General features: G+C 37.4%; 1 long non-coding RNA gene across 1 annotated transcript in view; it reads left to right on the top strand.

Moving 5' to 3' along the window:
- LOC138150909 (uncharacterized) overlaps positions 1-18,595 on the top strand; it is a 59,495-nt gene extending 40,900 nt beyond the window's left edge. The window contains exon 3 of the long non-coding RNA XR_011165679.1: positions 17,181-18,595. This is a non-coding gene — a long non-coding RNA (uncharacterized lncRNA). The remainder of the gene's footprint in view (positions 1-17,180) is intronic.
- Positions 18,596-19,470: the final 875 nt, after the last annotated feature.

Genomic DNA, 19,470 nt, shown 5'->3' with positions numbered 1-19,470 from the left:
TTAGAGGCCATTAATTAAATCTAATCCCCTCATTTTATGGATGAAGTGACTGAGCCTAGCTGGGTGATAGGGAACAACTTGCCCAAAGTCAGAAGCCTTTATTCAAAACTCTGGCTCTGAGTCAGAATTCAAACCCAGGTCTTCTGACTCCAGAATCAACATTATTTCCATTTCACTATCACTATTTATATGAGTAATTATAGGAATAAAGTCAGGGACTGAACCTGTGCTTTCATCAGTATGGGGAACTTCTAGGTAAGGAAAATTCCTCAACTAATGAAGATTGGGAATTTCTCTGGAGTTTATTAGTCATTGTAATAGTCTTCTAGAGCTTCCAGAGCACTGAAATGTAAGTGACTTTCCCGAAGTCACATAGCCGTTATATGTCAGAGATGGGATATGAACCCAAGTTTTCCTTGCTTGGAGGCCTGCTCCCTATCCATTACATAGGCTGCTTCTCATGGAATAGGTAAGAAATCTTATAAAACACCTTGGGGCTCTCCTTGAGTAGAGAGTAGAGTTGAGCAAATCCTCTGGTAATTAAATATTCCAAAGTAACTGAAGGAATCATTAAAGAAACAACTATGCCAATCCCAACATATTTTCATATCTTGTGAAAATCGTATGGCCTTTGGGTATATCAAGATGGAAAGAGCTTATGTAATCAAATGTTTTTTGTTGGGAGAAAGAGAAGGAACACCCCAATATGCACATTTTTTACAAGAGTTATGAAGGGTCAGTGAGTTGATTCAACCAATCACTTTCTTTTTGTGGCCCCTTTCCCTCAGCAGAACTACCAAAGGTGCCTTGGGACAATGGATCTCTTTTCTGCTGTATCACTTTCTACCCATTTAAAAGTGTTTATTTGCACTTGTTTCACATAAGAAATATTTCAATCTGAAGAAAAATAATTTGCAAGAATGGAATAAGAGTGGAGCAAGTTCCTGAGAAAATGTTTTCTAATAGCATGCCAGAAGGCAAGCTACGCCCCCTGGGCTTTGTTAGGTTGTGTGGAATTAATTGCCCGGAGCAGTTCTTCTAAAGTAAGGTTTCCTTCAAATTTGGTCTCTCCAAGGATATCTTTTGGAAACAAGCACCTTCCAAAATAATCTTGTTCTATAATTTATTTGCATCTTGAAGCTGTGCAGAATACAAAGATTTATTATTTTAAATTAAACTATTGATCTAAGATGTTGATATCAAATATCCAATTCCTTAAAGTCACCTAAGGTAAGATAATTTTTTGCACATTTTGTACAACTACCCTGACTGGCTTTTTTTTTCCAGTGCCTTTCAGCTCTTAAAACTGCCTGGGAACCATACTTTAAAATTATTTTTTATGTAGGAAAAAATGGAAACACATTTGAACTTTATGTGTGTGAGAAGGTGCACCTACCATTTACCCTTTTAATGTCTGAAAGACAGAGGATTGGAATAATTCTACTTGGTCTTTTCTCTGAGCTCTGAGAAGAAAAGGTTAAGAAAAACCTTCATTTTCTAACTTCCAAATCCTCTTTACATCCTCAAATTGACTACAACGAAGACATGTTTTGAATATGACTTTGTGTTTGTCACTGCCTCCCTGCTATTCCTTTTTTTCCCCCCCTCTCTCTGTAACCTTAAATCCCTTTGCTTTAAACATTTTTAGGAGACTCCTTGACCTGCTTCTCTCATCAAGCTTTTTTTGGGGGGGGGCTGTCAGAATAAATTACAGCTCTTGGCAAACAGCTATGCCTCTTATCCACTCAGGAACTAGAATATTGCCTTGTAAAACAGTGCAGCCCTACTATTACTACTTAATTAAAAGGCCAAAGTAAGGACACTATTTTATGGCCACTTTCAACATATATTCACAGCATTTTCATCATGGAAAATGGCAAAAGGCAAATTGTATGGTTCTGTCATGTGTCACCCATTTTCAAGTTTTTCTTGGATCTAGCAGACTGACTGTTTACATGGCCTCACACAGAGCATGCAGCCATGACATATTCTTGGGAACCCCTACAGGCCAGGAGGACCACAACCTTGTGGTCTCCAAACTTCAACTTAGAAAAGAAAACATTAAAGACACTGCCTGTCCACTTCTATCTTCCCACTACCTCAGCAGCAGGAGGCTGGAAGAGTTTGTTATGGTTTTTACTCACATCCCTATACCCCCCCCCACCCCCAACACACACATTAAAGTGTGGGAACCATGGTTCTCAACCCTACAGACTAGCAGATTCCACCTGGGAGTTTGGAATAAGAAATGTCTGCTGCTTGAAAATGCTATAGAGAGTCACAGGTCATAGAATGTTAGAGCTGAAAGGTACTTTAGAAATCAATTGTACAAACACTTATCTTCTCTCCTCCCCCTTCTCCACCCCCCTCCCCCCCATTGCTAAATTTGTCTTCATTACCTCCATTGGAGGAAGTACCCATACCATTAGCTACTCACTGGAAACCTAGCTCAATGTATGAGTGACAAAATTTTTCAATGACCTTTTCCCACCTTCTTTCTAGATTTCTTTTATGGGCTATCTTCCTTCATTAAAATATAAGCTCCTCTGGAGAAGGTTCTTTTTGCTTTTATTTGCATTTCCTTTATAAATGTTCTGTCAGTCAGTCCACTAAAACATCAAGTTTTTTTTTTTTATTTCAACTGAAAACTAGCCATCTTGTATAATAAAGTTGATATCTTTAATTCAAGTGTACAATTTTTATCCCTAATTGAAACTAGTTCTAGACTATCAGTATCTTTTTTACTTTGCTATCTAGTGTATTAGCTATTCCTTTCCCCTTTAGGTCATCTGAAAATTTGATAATCATGTCATCTATGTTTTTATGTAAATCACTGATCAAAATGTTAAAAATCACAAGGCCAACACAGATTCCTTAGGCACTTCTCTGTAGACCTCCATCCAAGTTGACATCAACCATTAGTTATTTCTATTCACATTCAACTATTCAATCACTTCTGAATAGGTCTAATTGCATTCCCACATACTTCCTTTTTCTCCATTTTTTTCTTTTTCTTTTTTTTTTTGCTTTTTGGAGGGCAATTGAGGTTAAGTGACTTGCCCAAGATCACATGGCTACTTTTTGTGTTTTCTCCTTTTTTTCCCCCCCACAGGAAAATTATGAGAGTCTGTCAAATGGTTAGCTAAAAATCTAAGGAAACTGTATCTACATTTTCCTGATATGCCAGTCTAATTATCTTTTCAAAAAGTGAAACAAGGTTACTGTGGCAAAAGAGGTTCATAGTGAAGTTATGCTTACTCTTTGTTCTCACTGTTTCATTTTCTAGCTATTAATAAGCATCTCTTTAATAATATGTTCTAGAATTTAGGAATTTAAAGCAACCTCATTGATATATAATTTTATTGTTGCACAGTCATTTTCAGTCATGTACAACTCTTCATCAACCCATTTGGGGTTTTCTTGGCAAAGACACTGGAGTGGTTTGCCATTGACTTCTCCAGCTCATTTTACAGGTGAGAAAACTAAGGCAAACAGGGTTAAGTGACTTGTCCAGAGTCATATAGCTAGTTAGTGTATAAGGCTAGATTTGAACTCAGGAAAATGAATCTTCCTGATTCTAGGCCTGGTGCTCTATGCACTGTACCACCTACCTGCCCTAGCTATATAGTTTACAGGTTCTATATACTTTTTTTTTTAAGCAATTGGGGTTAAGTAACTTGCTCAAGGTTACACAGCCAGTTATTTCTGCATGTGGTGCTAAGTATCTGAGCCCAGATTCGATCCCAGGTCATCCCAACTCTGGGGCCGGTGCTCTTACTCACTGTGCTACCTGGCTGCCCCTCTATATGCTTTTTTTTTTAATTAAGGTAAAATTTCCCTTTTTCCATTTTTTTGTCAAAAGTTATGCTTTAGAATAGCTGGAATTAACCATTGAACTCGCTATACTCATCTGAAAATGGACATCTACATTCAGTCTTGACATCAATTCCATTTAAAGCTATTATAGTCCCTCCAGTATCTACTTTGCCTATCCACAAGAAACACAGTATTTGATGGGAGGGCTCCAGTAGTGGGCTGAAGTCAGTTCAAACCAGCTTGAAAAAGCCAATTGTTAAATTTTCAAGGTGAACTTTTGTACCTCAGAAATTAGCAAATGCTATGAATCAGGGCATGATTTATTGTTTTGTTGATTGTCTAGACTTAAGAAAATGATGGCAAAAATGTTAACAATGCAGATTAAATTTAAAACATATCATGTATACATTTTCTTTGGTTGTTAAACATTTGTTAAACATTTACCAGAGGACCACTGGAGGGAGCCTATGTAACTTGTAAGTTACTAGATCCATCTAAACCTCGACCACCTGTTCCCAAGCATAACCAAGAAACTAACCAACCATTTGCTGGCCTACTCATATCCATGAAGAATATAGCCTTTTCCTCACCAATCTCAACATTGACTGAATCCTATACTCCTCCCTCCAGTATCCCTGTTCCTTACTCTTGAGATGTGACAATGAGAAGGTGTCACAGATTCCAATGTTGATAACTTCTAAGGTCTATAAAAATTGCAAGTAATAAAATTATAGAATTTCTGTCTTGAAACTTCAAAAGTTATCTAATTTAACCTGTGTCTGAAAAAGAATCCATGCTACAACACCCCCAATAAGCATTTCTACTTGAATACTTTCACTGATACTCTTCAGAGGCTGCCCATTCTACTTTTGAAGAGCTTAAGCTGAAAATGCCTCCCAGTAAGACAAGATCATTATTTTGATTTCTGGTCTTGGGGTCAAATGGATAAACCTCATCCTTCTTCAATATGACAACTTTTCAAATGCTTGAAAAGGATGACAATGTCCCCACTATGTCTTTTCTTCTCCATATTAAATGTGACTAGATCCTTCACCTAATTCTCTTAAGCCATGGTTTTGTGTCCCTTACCATCTTCATCACATCCTTTTGACATGTTCCAACTTGTCAATGTCCTTTCTAAATATGGTGGCCAAAGTAGAATGCAGTCTAGCCTGGAAAGAATATGGAGACTAGAACTTTGGGTCAAGTTATTTGACCAGTTCTGAATCTAACTTTCAGGAAATTGAGACTAAGAGAAGCTAAGTGACTTTTCTGGAGTCACACTGCTAAAATATTGCCAATCATACCATCCAATAATACTTCCAACACATCTAATACTGAGTCAGATGACTCACTGGGCCTGGAGTCAAGAATACCTGATTTCTAATCTAGCTTCAGAAACTTACTGTGTTATGTTGGGAGGATCACTTAACATCTGTTGGCTTACATTTCTGATAGCACCTATCTCCCAGGGTTATTGAGGATCAAATGAGATATTTGAAAAATGCTTAGTACAGTATCTTGTACATTGTAGGCACTTAATAACTGTATCATTCTTTCCTTTCCTTTCCTTTTCCTTCCTTTCCTCCCACCTCTTTCCCTTTAACCTTTCCTTGCCTCCTTCCTTCCCTTCCTTCTCTCCCTCCTTTCTTACCCTCCTTCCCTTCCTTCTTTTTCTTCTCTCCCTCCCTTCCTTCTTTTGGTTCCCTCCTTCCTTCCTAGTTATCCACTACCTAATGATTAGAATACCTTGGTTTCTGGAGCTAGACTAAATTTTTACCTTTCCAGAGAATTTATTTGATTTCCTGAGTTAGATATACTCAATTATAAGGTTCCTGTTTATGCTTGGGTTTGTTTGTTTGTTTTTTCATAACTGCTTCCCTGACACATTCACTATGTTAAACCATCCCTACTTCCTGGCATTGCTAAACATAACAGAAAGACTTAAAGTTCATTGTAAAGTTAATTATACTTGAGACAGTTTAGAAAATGTGGATAACAGTGTAGTATGTCTGCTCACTTTTCTGTTCACATGACAGAGGTGCCAGTAAATCAGACAGAAGGGTGCATATCATTATGACCAATGAGTTACCTTAGTTGAAACTCAAGAAAGCAATATGGTGGAAAATGTACTGAGTTTGGAGTCAGAGGGCCTGCCTTCAAATCCTGGCTTTACTTGCTACATACTGGCTGTATGACCTTGGGTGAGTCACATTACCTCTGCCAACATCAATTTCCTTATCAATATATAGAGCTGTGGTTCTTAGCCTTTTATGTGTCATGAACCTCTTTGAAATTCTGATGAAAACTATGGACTCCTCAGAATAATGTTTTTAAATGAATGAAAAAATGATTAGAATTACAAAGGAAACCAATTATATCATAATATTGTTATCAAAAATTTTTTTAGAAGTTCGTAGATCTAGGTTACAATCCTTTGAGAAAGAACTTTTGTTCTGGACAGAAGACTAAACAACCAGAGATTTTGTTACAGGTAAGCTCAATAAAAACAGGAACACAGAATAAAGGTTAAGGTGTGTAGCCCTAATATCTTCACCTACTTTATTGTTCCATCTCTCATCTCCATACCTTTGTACTAGCTTCCCCATTGTCTGGAATGTCCTCCCACCTCACCTCTGCCTTTTAGGATGGCTTGCTAAAGTGCTTCCTTCCTTTGTGAAGATTTTCATGATCTCTCCCACTACTAGGACCATTCCCCTCCCCCTCCATTTTACCTTGGGTTTTTTTGTATGCTTTTTATATACACTTATTTTATGTCTGAGTCAGTTCCTCTAATAGAATGTAAGTTGCTGGAGGGAAGATACAATTGCATTTTGTCTTTGTAATTCCAATGGTTATCAGTGTTGGGCACATAGTAGGTGATTAATAAATGCTTGTTGGTTGACCAGTAGTTTGATTGTCCTAGACATTTACTTCTTGTTCCTAAATTTATTGGCCCTCCAGTAAGGAAACATTATGCGAGATGAGAGAAGACTTACCACCAACATAGCTATGTTTTCTTTGATGGAGTCCCTAAAATGGGTTTGGGAAATGTAAATTAACAATAAGCAATTTCAAAAGAGTTAAAATTAAATTTTCTAATTCTAAACCAGAGAGTTGAATGGAACTAAGGACTGTGGGTAGGAATCAGGTGAAATAAAATAGATTCAATCTTAGCCTGAGGCTTTCTGTTGGCTTTTCTTGGTTGCCTGACTCATTGTGGTGGAAAGGTTTTAGCTCTTTCTCATCAGGGAGAAACTTAGCTGCCAAACCCCAATAGATGGTGGCAGAGAGCAGCAGATGGCCAAGAAAAGGAAAAGACCAGCAGATGGAAGCAGAGAGTAGTTCACTAACCATGAAACCAGTGGAGACACCCACCAGAAAACATGGATGGCCCTTATGGTGAGAAGAGAGTAGTATGATGACATCAAAAAATGACATTGGCATCTCTGAAGTGTCAGAGGTGTGGGATGAACCATTCACACATGTGCTCCCCATGTGTATGTTTTAGACATATAAGCTTCTTGGGCCCATATGTTGCCTGTCTTGTCTTCTGCTCCATTCATGGTATGGTAACATGGGAAAGTATGCTTTGTGTGTAGAAATGGAGTTTTTCTTATCACTCATCTTGCTATGCTGTTTAATTAAATGTCTTTTGCTTTGAACTAACATATCCTCTAGTGATCTGGTAAAAGAAATACATTTCTGGAAGGTTATGAGTTATGATTTTGATGAATGCTGGCCCATACCCACAGTATGTCTGGAAACAGGAGCTGTATTTAGTGGGGCTCACATGTGAGTGGGGAGGGACCCTGGATGCTATACATAAAGTGGAGATCATATTTGTTCTATCTCTATTACAGGACTTTTTTGAAGATCAAATGAAATAATGTATATAAAATATTAAAGCATTCCATGTGTCAAGAATTATTACCATTTCAGTGATTACTACAGTTCCCCATGAATACCAAACAAGTGGTGGTTGTGGGACTAGAGAGGTAGAAATATTAAGAAGTATTGACTGATGGGATGTACATGGTAAGGGAGAAGATAGAAGCAATAACAATTCTGAGGTTTCTAAATTAGATGATGGGGGAGATGGCAATGCGAATTTTATGCTATATTTGGTATAGAATTAAACCACTTCCATTAGTATGCATGATATCTAGGTTTATGAATCTAAGAGATTACATACTGGATCAGTTTTGTGATCTCTCTTGTCACTATTGGTCTAGTGGTTCCTAACCTAAACAGACACATGTCACAAATATCCTTAAAATCTTGCAACTAGAATGTTATACATGCATTATTGAAAGATTTATCTAAACTCTTTTGGCCTGAACATTTTCAGTTCTGAACCTCTTTTAGTGTAATGGTTTCCATATATTTACTACCTGTTGTGTTACTTATTGTCTTGTGTTTCTTTTAAAAGTATTTCTGGGCTTCTCAGGATGTCTCCCTTCTCACATTACAGAATCCTACATGCTATTTGGCAAAGCTAGAGTGCTGAGCCTGAGTCAGGAAGACCTGGGTTCAAAAACTTACCCCAGAAACTTACTATCTGTGTGAACCTGGGCAAGTTACTTAACCCTGTTTGCCTTAGTTTCCTCAGTTGGAGAAGGAAGTAGCAAACCATTATAGTATCTTTGGCAAGAAAACCCCAGATGTGGTCACAAAGAGTTGGACATGACTGAACACTTGCTATTTACTTTGATTCTATAGTATTTAAGTTTACTTAGAGGTAGCAAAGCCCTGAGTAATAACCATTTCTTTGGAGGTTTTAGATAAATCCCTATAGTGTCATTGCTAGGAATTTGGGACCACTTAGCAAAATGTTCAGAGTAGGTTCCTTTACTCTTCATTAGATGAAAAATTAAGTGTTCTTCCAAAAGTGGGACTGTGGGCCATTTTACAAGGTTTTGCTTAGGTGAATATTAATTGTATATCTAAGGATTTTGTTGGGTTTTTGGAGGTTTCTGTTATAACTGTGAATATCCCTTATTGTATTACTAGAACCTTGAGTTAGTAGATGGTATAATTTCCAAATTGGTCATTTGGGGAGAGGATTTCTTCAGCTTTGTTGTACTGATTAGGCAACAACAATGTGTAGTCATTATTTTCTTGGCTGGGAAAGAAATTTTCTAGTGTATTACTACCTAGTAATAATCTTTTATTTTTTTTCTTAGATTCAACAACTCAATTAAACAAACATTAAGCCCATGGATAAGGTACATATAAGGCACCGTGTTAGGTGCTGGAAATACAAAGGGACTGTTTTGTGTAGGAAGTGGTGTCTGAACTGTGCTTGGAGGAAAGCTAGAGATTCTGCTTGAAAGGGGTAAGGAAGGAAGGGATTCTAGACATTAGGGACCACTTGGGAAACTGAGTATTAAATAGGAATGAGAGTCTTAATCACCCATACTGGTGATCTACACATAACAAATTCATTGAAGATTTGCCAAACATTAATTTATGCTACATAGAACTGGTATTTAGTTTCTTTTAGGTTCTTAAAATGGTTATGTATAATAGAAACCTATAATCCTTGGTGTCCCTTATCCCACTGATGAATTAACCATAATTATAGCCATAAAAATAAGTATTGAAACATGTGCCTATAGCTTTAAAGAACTGAGGTGAAGCAGCTAAAAATAGACTTAGATCCAATTAGCATTAGTCAACTGATATAATCTATCTTTGCCCCCTATTCTATATTTTACTTTCATGAGTGTCTCTGGGAGAATTTCTGAGCATGTTTTACTTGGGAAACACCTTGGAAAATATGAACCCCAGAGCTGAACAATACCTTAGAGGCTACTTAGTTCAACCCATATCTGAACAAAAACATCCCCCAAAATATGCCTGACAGGTGGTCATCTATCCATACTTTCCTTGAAGATCTCCAGTGAGGAGATAATCCAGAGCGTCCACCGGCAGCCCATTCTACTTTAGAATATTTTTAATTGTTAGGAAGTTTTTCCTTAAACCAGCTTAACTTATTCTTCATAATTTCCACCCACCACTACTAATTTTGCCTTCTGAAGGCAAGCAGGACAAATCTAATCTCTCTTCTATGTGGCAACCCTCCAATAATAGCAGAAATATTTCATGTCCTCCTTAAGACTTCTTTTCTCTAGGTCAAAAATCTCCAATACCTTCGACCAACACTTAAAGGATATGATTGCAAGGCCTTTAACCACCTGGCAATCTTCTACCTTATCAACAGACATCTATTATTAATAGACTTTCTAAAATTATCATACTCATAACTAGATACAATACCATACATGTACCCTCACTAGCAGAGAATAAAGCAGAATAGACACCTCGATAGTTTTTGATTGTTATATCACACTGCTAATTCATAATGAGTTTACTGTCCAACAAAACCCCCAGATGTTTTTAGAAGAACTATTGTTTAGCTACACCTCCTTATTCCTCTATCTTTTAAATTTTTTTTCATTGCTGCTGTCATTTGTCCTTCTTTCTCAAAGTGGATCATGACATCAGGAAGGTCATGCTATGACTTGCAATTTATCTTTAACCAAACTTCAATGTTGAAATAGAATTATTAAAAAAAAAATAAGTTTGCTTGGTCTTATATCGTCTTTTTTTTTTTAAGCAATCGGGGTTAAGTAACTTGCTCAAGGTTACACGGCCAGTTATTTCTGGGTGTGGTGCTGAGTGTCTGAGCCCAGGACTCGATCTCCAGGTCGAATCCCAACACTGGAGCTGGTGCTCTTACTCGCTGAGCCACCTGGCCGCCCCTAAGCAATTGGGGTTAAGTAACTTGCTCAAGGTTACACGGCCAGGTGTTTCTGGGTGGGTGCTAAGTGTCCGAGCCCGGGATTCGATCTCCAGGTCTTCTCAACACTGGAGCTGGTGCTCTTACTTGCTGTGCTACCTGGCTGCCCCTCTTATATCGTCTTTAGAAAAATCTCTGCTAATAAAGAAAGGACCAATTAATAACAAAATAAGTTTTTTTATTATATTTACAGTAGAATGTAAACTCCTTGAGGGCAGAGACTATATTTTGTTTTTAACTTTGTATCCCCAGTGCCTATCAGAGGTCTTGGCACACATAGGCACTTAATAAGTGCTTGCTAAATTAATCAATGAGTTAAAGATATGAACTCTATTTCCTATATAATCTTAGTATCATAATAAGAAATTAATCATATATGATGTATGTACACATATATACATAGTGAGAAATATGAGAGAAATTATGGTCCAGGAAGAAGAAATAAGAAAATCCCCAAATTTACAGACTATATGAAAACCTGATACCTTTATATCATGAACATTTTCAAAGAAAAAAAAAAGGAATTGGTAGATGCTGGATTTAGTAAACACCAAAAGAATACTACAAAAGAATAATTTAATTTAATTTAAATAGACAAGAAAAGACAGTTGAAGCAGATAGCATAATGAATAGAATGTTGGAGTGAGGAAGATGGGTATAAATTCTGCCTTTAATATTTATAAGCTGCTTGAAAATGTCCAAATCTCATAACCTCTGGATTTAACCACTCTGAGCCTCAGTTTCCTCATATATAAAATTAGGAGGTTAGATGAAGTCCCTTCCAGCTCTAAATCTGTGATCCTGTACTGAGGGAACTTATCCCTGATGGAAGGAAGGCAGTAAATAGAAGAAAAATGGGAATATTCTACAAGGATAATAATAACAAACTTTTCATTCTCAAGGCAATGGAACCACTACATCTGGACTCTAATACCACAGTTTGGGAGGTGTTTATAGAGGGAATAGAATGGCAGGGAAGAGAACATCCACCCCAGACCTTTAAATTCCAAACATATCTTTCTTCCTTGGTCCTAAGTGTTCTATCTGTGAGTTAGAGTAATAATAAGCTTTAGGAGAGCTATTCTATCCCCCTTTCACTTCTAGGTTCAAAGATATTTCAGATTATTGCATATTTTCACTCTAGATATGTGGACTATTGGTTATTACTATTGATTGAATGAATCTGATCTCACTTAAAAAAAATTTTGCAGGGATCTATGATTTCATTGTCACAGGGGACTTCTGTGTGAGAAAACTTCTATCAATGCAGAATAGCACTGGCTTTACAATTTCAAGCTTTCAAATTGCCTGGAGGCCTGAATGTTTAATTGACTTGCACAGGGTCACTCGCCCGATTCAGTGTCAGAGGCCAGACTTGAACGTGGTTCCTCCTGACTCCAAGGCTAGTTCCTTAAATACTACAAGACACTGCCTCTCTTACCTGATGCTAATTATCATTTTATATCTCCTACTGGATAAATAAAAGCATTATGATTGTCAGATGTTGTAAGAATAATGTCCTAGTGATATGATAAATGACTAGAATTATTGCTTTCTAAATTGCCTCCAAAGGACAGTAGATGCTAGTTCTGTAAAATGTCTACTAAAACTAAGTTTGGTAAATGACAACTGGTTTTACTTTTTATTGTGGTTGTAATAATAATGATGATGTTAAATAATAATGTTGTTATAAAGATCCTTTGATCATTTAAATAAATTTGATAATTTCAACCTGAGGAATTTAAGAGAAAGCCATTTAGACCTTCTATGTAATGAGTAATAATTCTCTTTTGCCTTTTGCTAGCAAAACAAATCATCATAAATTACCACAAGCTAATATGATTTTATTTGGAAGAAGAGATAATGCAAGCCTCTAACATACACTAAATTCTGGACCAATATATTAGGTCTGCCCATCCGTACCTGTAGATGTTCACTTTTCCACCTGGGTGATATAATTTGCATGGTCAGTAGAGGGTAGGGATTCATTCTCAATAACTCAAAGATAAAAACCATAGATAGTGCCAACACAATGCCACTTACTGTGCTGATTAGGCATTCCTCTAGGGTTGCTAGTCATTTGGATTTAGTGCCAGAAAGCATTTGCTTTGTTTTCCTGACATTTAGCAAGAATCTGACATTAATCAATTATTTTTTCCCCAAGTCTGAAAACTCATTCCAAAAGACTTCCACAACTGCACTGAAACTCTGAATTGCTGAAAATCATGGTGCCACCAGCATGGAGTGATATGAATGTTAAATATTAGTGATGCATGTGATGATGAATTATTAAATACAGCCAGGGATGCCAAGGCCAAGAATTATAATAATAGCTACACATATTAAGGCTTTCCATTTAGGATGGGACCTGAAAATGTATACATTCATATATGTGTATACAGTCACAGCCACCCAATGTAAAATGTAAAGAAATAGAGTAGATATATTCGTACAGGGAAGTAGGATGATTCTAAGAGCTATGGAAGAAAATTCTACATTTTAGGCACAGGCCTGCCAGAAACAATTTTTATTAAATTTAGATTATTCTAATCTAAGCATTTTTCTTCTTAGAGAGAGAAAGGTGCAAAGATGGACAGTTATCTGATGCCTATTAAAATCTCCCTCTTTCTCTGTCTCCATGTGGTTCTGCTTCTGTGTCTTTGTCTCTCTCTAACTCTGTCTCTCCCTCTCTCTGTTTCTATCTCCCTTTTCTCTCCCTGCATTTTGGAGTTTTGATTTATAATATCTTTAAATAATAAATGTATTAGTTAAGACTGAGTAAGGGTTCAGAGCTCAGGTAACAGTTCAGTTAGTTTCATCAAACTAAACAACAGTTACTTAACTTTTGGAACATTCCAGAAAATCATTTTCCTAAAACTATTCATTCATTAATTTCCTCTTTGACCATTCCTTTCAAGAATTCAATGAATTCAAGAGATACTTTTATCAACTAAAGTCATCAAAGACATCCTTTTTTTCTTTGTCTGATCATTACCCTGATCATTTCAGAGAGAAGTCCTTCCTGGTCCTTACTAGGCTAATCAGTAGAAAAAAGCACTGGTTAGTTAGAAACTGGTTAGGTTTCTGATAAGAATAATGTAAAATGGTTCTAGAGTAGGGCATTGCTTCAGAACTGATAAACTGATAAGGTCTCTCATTCAAATTAGTTCAAATGCTTTGTACTAGGATATTGAGAAAAGGCTTTACCAATATTCCTTAAAAAAAAAAAAAGGAAGGGAGAAGGATGCTTAGTCTTTCTGTCATAATGGTTGATAAAATAAATCAGCATAGTTATTTTCTTTTTTTTTTTTTAAAGCAATTGGGGTTAAGTAACTTGCTCAAGGTTACAGGGCCAGCCATTTCTGGGTGTGGTGCTAAGTATCCGAGCCCAGATTTGATCCCCAGGTCATCCTGACACTGGAGCCAGTGCTCTTATTCATTGAGTCAGTCACCTGGTCACCCCGTTAAGCTATTTTCAAGGGCTTAAATATCTATGTCTCAAATTCTGGCATTTCTTTTTAGATAAATATGAGAAATTTTCCTCAAAGTTGTCTTGGTTCTTGAAATCATTCATCAGCTAAAACACAGCCAGTTTTTAGTTGAAGCCTGGACTATTGCAATAGTCTGCTGATTTAGTCACCCTGCCCCAAGGCTCTTTCCTCACTACAGTCTGTCCTCACTCAGTTCTCAAAGCAATCTCCCTAAAGCACGGCTCACTGTCCTACTAGATAAATACCAGTGGTTCTCTATTACCTCTGGTTTGGTTTTTAGAGTCCTTCATCATCTGGCCCCCTCTAATCTTTTCAGTCTTTATACTTTACTCCCACATGCTCTGTGAGCCAGTGACACTGCCTCCCTGCTGCTCCTCACACAAGACACTTCATCTTCTAACTCTGGACATTTACTCTGGCTAATTTCTATGCTTGGAATTCTCTCCCTTCTTATCTCTGCCTCCTGGCTTTTTTTTAACCTTTCTTCAAGTCTCAGCTAAAATCCCACCTGCTGCCAAAAGACTTTCTTGTTCCACCTTAATACTCCTGTCTCCCTCTTTTGATTTTGATTATCTCCAATTTATCCTGCATATTGCTTGTTAGTATACTGTTGCTTCCAACTCATTAGACAACAAGCTCCTTGAAGACAAGGATTGTCTTCTACCTTCTTTACACCTCCAGTGTTTAACACAGAACCTAACATAATAGTGCTTTCCTCTCTCATGGGGAAGGGAGGGTCATTTATAAAAATAAATAAGATAATATTTAAGGTATATAAGAAGCTCCCTGGGAGTAGAGTATTTTCCAAGATGCTTTAACTCTATTAGATCAATATGGTATCGTTTTTAAAAGTTAATTTGGTTATTCCTTGATGTTCTCACTTGAGGGTATAGCCATCCTCCCAGGCATATTACTTTATGGTCTCAGAGTCATTCTTTTTTCATTTTTTTGCTTTTTGGAGGGGGGAAGGTAGGGTAATTAGGGTTAAGTGACTTGCCCAAGGTCACATGGCTAGTTTTTGTGTTAAAGTATCTGAGGTCGGATTTGAACTCAGGTCTTCCTGACTCCAGGGCCGTTGCTCTATTCACTGTGCCACCTAGCCACCCCTCAGACCCTTTCCTCGCATCCCTTTTCACTCTCCCCCCACCATATATGATCAAATACCATGCCTCCATTCATGATATTTCAGCATCTTTCATATCTGTCCCTTTCTCTCCACTCATGTAGTTACCACCTTAGTTCATGCACTTATCACCTCTTACTAGACTGTTTATAATAATTTCCTAATTGGTTTTTCAGCTTCCAGTCTCTCCATTCAAATATACCTACCCTCCATACAGTTTCAAAAACAATCTTCAGACACAGATTTCACCATGTCATGCCCTTGTCCAAAAACATTCAATGGCTCCCAATTTCCCCTAGAATGAAATGAAAATTCTTCAGCTTGGTAGTTAAGGCCCTCCACAATCTATCTCCATCTTATTTTTTCAGCTTTATTCCCCATTACTTTCCTTCATGCACTAAATGTACCAGTTAAGCTAGATGAATAACTAGTTTCCAAATTTAACATTCCATCTCTTAATCAGAGACCATGCATGCTTTGAATATACTTTACTTTTTCTTCGCTTTTGCCTCATCCTTCAATGATAGATTCAGTTATTATCTTCTAATTAAAACATTCCCTTTCTTTAGTTCCCCAGTGTGGTGTTGTAACTAGGGAGGAGTCACTTGGGCTTTGTCTTTTTCCCAGCTCCTTCCTGCTCATTTTCCATCCCCCACTTTCTGTCACTTACCCAAGGCCAAAAGTTCCTGGTTCAGTTTCTACACCAGTTGTTAATGTTCTCTTTGCCTTTAGCATAGGTCATCTACTTGTCCATGTGGTTGTCCCTCAGGATAGTACAAATTCCTTGAGAACAGTTACTATTTTTGGTTTTGATGTCACTTTAGCTTAGCACACGATGGTCACTTATTGAAGTGAATCATAGATTTAAAGCTGGAAGAGAACTTATTGTTGCTGTTGATGGTGTTCAGTCCTGACTCTTCAGGACTATAGACCATAGTATGCCAATATTGTCCATGTAAGTTTCTAGGTAAAGATACTGGAGTAGTTTGTCATTTCCTTCTCCAGTGAATTAAGATAAACAGAAGTGAAGAGATTTCCCCAGGGTCGCATAGCTAGTAAGAGTCTGAAGCTGGATTTGAACTCAGATCTTCCTGACTCCAGGCCCAGGGCTCTATCCACCGCACTACCTAGGTGCCTCTTTAGAGACCATCAAGTCTAATCTCTTCCTTTTTGTTTTTCAGTTGTTTCAGTTGTGTCCGACTCTCCATGACCCTATTTGGGGTTTTCTTGGCAAAGATACTGGAGTGGTTTGCCATTTCCTTCTCTAGCTCATTTTACAGATGAGGAACTGAGGCAAACAGGATTAAGTGACTTGCCCAGGGGTCATAGTATCTGAGAACAGATTTGAAGTCAGGAAAATGAGTCTTTCTGACCCCAGGCAGGGCATTCTCTCCACCACACCACCTAGCTACCTCTTAAACAATAGCCCACAGTAAAAAACAAACAAATAAATAAACAAATAAATAAAATTTAAAAATAACAGTAATAAGATAAAAAGTTTGAGGCAGTAATTTGGTGATTTACAAAGTTCATCAAAACAGTTTAATTCAAAGTATTGAATCTTGTCAAGAGTACCCATTCAATCAGATTCCTTTGGTTTCTACTTGGCACTCAAGTCTCACCTATGGATCCAAGAAACTATAGCATGCGTGGTGGCCATACTCCGGTAAACCATCTTAGCTGATGAGCTAAGCCAGGTTGAGGATAGCCAACAGGTCTCAAAACTGTCAGTGAGTTAGTGGAATGTCTACCCCAAGCATGTGAAGATTTTCTGGTGGGAGCTCCAATGTTTATTATATCAATGGCTAGAACCTAAAACTTTATACTATAGTTCTGCCCCCTCCTCCACTGGGGTAATAATTTGTGAAAGAACTTGATTGTTTTGTCAATAAATATAATGCTTAAACTTAAAAACATTTGTTGCTTGTTATTATTTGTCTTTCAGTTTCAAAGAGGACTAAAGACATCACAGGATGATATCTTGACTCCAGCTTGAACAGGATTTAAGTGAAGCAGCTTTGCGCAAAGCCATCAGCCTCACTCTCTCTTCCAGAGTCATCAAAGTCCAGTGGCAAGACAAAAGTCAAGATGACAGGTGAAAGCCCAGGATGCCTTCACAAAACCTTGGTGTTTTTGGTGTCTGACCAAACTGTAAGCACTCCACACTCCAGCTTCAGTAGACTTCATTTTGGTTGAAACAAATTGTTCTCATCTGCCCATTCTGCCACCAGGGAAAATCTTCACATGCTTGGGGTAGACATTCCACTAACTCACTGACAGTTCTGAGACCTGTTGGCTACCCTCAACCTTGCTTAGCCCATCTGCAAAGATGGTTTACTGGGGTATGAACACCATACATGCTACAGCTTCTTGGATCGTAGGTAAGACTTGAGTGCCAGGTAGAGACCAAAGGTGAATGAGCAGCACTGAAAGGGGCTCACACCAGAGGTGCTAATCCTCCTTGAACACCACATATAACCTAAGCATACTTAAGTACTCACTGATCAACCTAGGTCACTCTAGGCTTCTTACTTGGGCTCTGAAACTTACCAATTAAGTTGTCACATTTCCCACATGTAAATGGTCCCTAAAACTACTTTTTTTGGTCGGGGATGGGGAGGTTTAAAGAAGTCAGTGAGTACATTATAGGTAGTCATAGACTAAAGGAAGTACAGTCATAGATTTAGAATTTAAAGGAAACTTAAATACCATCTCCCTCATTTTACAGAGAAAGGAAACAATTTCTTTCAAGTTCCAGTCAAAATCTAATGTTCTAAAATGTTCCAAAAACCAATTGGAAAAGGAAGCTTTTTCTAATAACTATTAATTCTAGTACCTCTTTAAATTATTATATGTTTGTTTGCATATTTATTTTCTCCCCCAGCAGATTGTAAACTCCTTGAGGGCAGGGTCTGTCTTTTGCTTCTTTGCTTGGCACATAGTAGGTGTTTAATAAATGTTATTGGCTGACCGAGTTTAATAATTTTTTGGAGCAGAGTTCCAAATTACTTTCCAGAATAGCTGGACCAGTTCACAGCTACATCAATTTGTTTTCCCAGGGCCCCTCCAATATTTGTCACTTTCTTTTTTTGCCAGATTTGCCAATGTGACAGGTATAAGGTGGAACTTCACAATTCTTTCATTGTTATTCCTCTAATAATAGTGATTTGGAACTTTTTTCACATATTGATAGCTTGAATTTCTTTCTCTGAAAACTGCTTGTTCCAATCTTTTTATCATTTATCAATTGGGAAATGGCTCTTATTTTCATAAATTTGAATTTGTTTCCTATCCATATTGGAAATGAGATCTTTATCAGAGAAACTTACTGCAAAGATTTTTTTTAACAGTTTCTGGATTCTAATTTTAGCTGCATTGGTTTTGTGTAAAAACTTTTAATAAATTTTTTACAATCAAAATTGTTGTCTATGATCCTCTCTATCATTTGTTTGAGAATTAAGCATTTATTAAATGCTGACTATATGAAGAACATTGTGGTAAGTCTTGGGGAGATACAAGATTTAGACAAGCACAGATAGCTATAGTGTACAATGTTATATGATCTGTGCATTAGAGAACTGCAAGAGAAAGGTCCATGTGAGGTCCAGGAGGGAAAGTCATTACAAAAGGTGGGATAAAAAGAGGCTTCGTGAAGGAGGCATACTCAGACTTGGTCTAACTCAGTCCAATCCCTGGTTGTTTAGGCTTCAACATTGGGACAAAATGAGAAACTCATAAATCATTCAATAGTTAACAAAAGAAGATTTACTTAGATCTACCAGGACAGGCTATGCAACAGAGACAGACATTGAGGACAACTGGTGACCTACCAGTCAAACCTCTGAAAACACTTCCCTCCTTCCCCAAATTCTCAGGGTTATTTTGTATTCAAGCAACAAGGAAGTATTGTCAACAAACTAAGTCCTTGGTCTCTTTAGTCAACCAAAGCTGGGAAAATGTCTCAGTATCTTTTTAAGGAAAGATTAGATTAATATGAGAAGGTTGTGAAAGATATGGCTCCTGCTACAAGGTGGCATTTGAGTTGGTCTTTTAAGTGATGTGACAGAGAAAGATTGGGACATTTCAAGAACAGGAAACTCTGAGGAAAGACACAGATGAGGGAAGGTGCAGGGCAGCTTTGGGAACAAAGAGGAATCTAGCTTGGCTAGAATATAGAATGCATGGAAGGAAATTTTATAAATTTTGAAAAGTAGAGTGACATCAGGTTGTGTGAA

The sequence above is a fragment of the Petaurus breviceps genome, unplaced genomic scaffold, assembly GCF_028583685.1.
Source record: "Petaurus breviceps papuanus isolate PSGF00001 unplaced genomic scaffold, PetGlider_PUasm1.0 90895, whole genome shotgun sequence".
Taxonomy (NCBI): domain Eukaryota; kingdom Metazoa; phylum Chordata; class Mammalia; order Diprotodontia; family Petauridae; genus Petaurus; species Petaurus breviceps.
The sequence above is the reverse complement of the archived record's forward strand: the minus strand, read 5'-3'. Positions and strand labels throughout refer to the sequence as shown.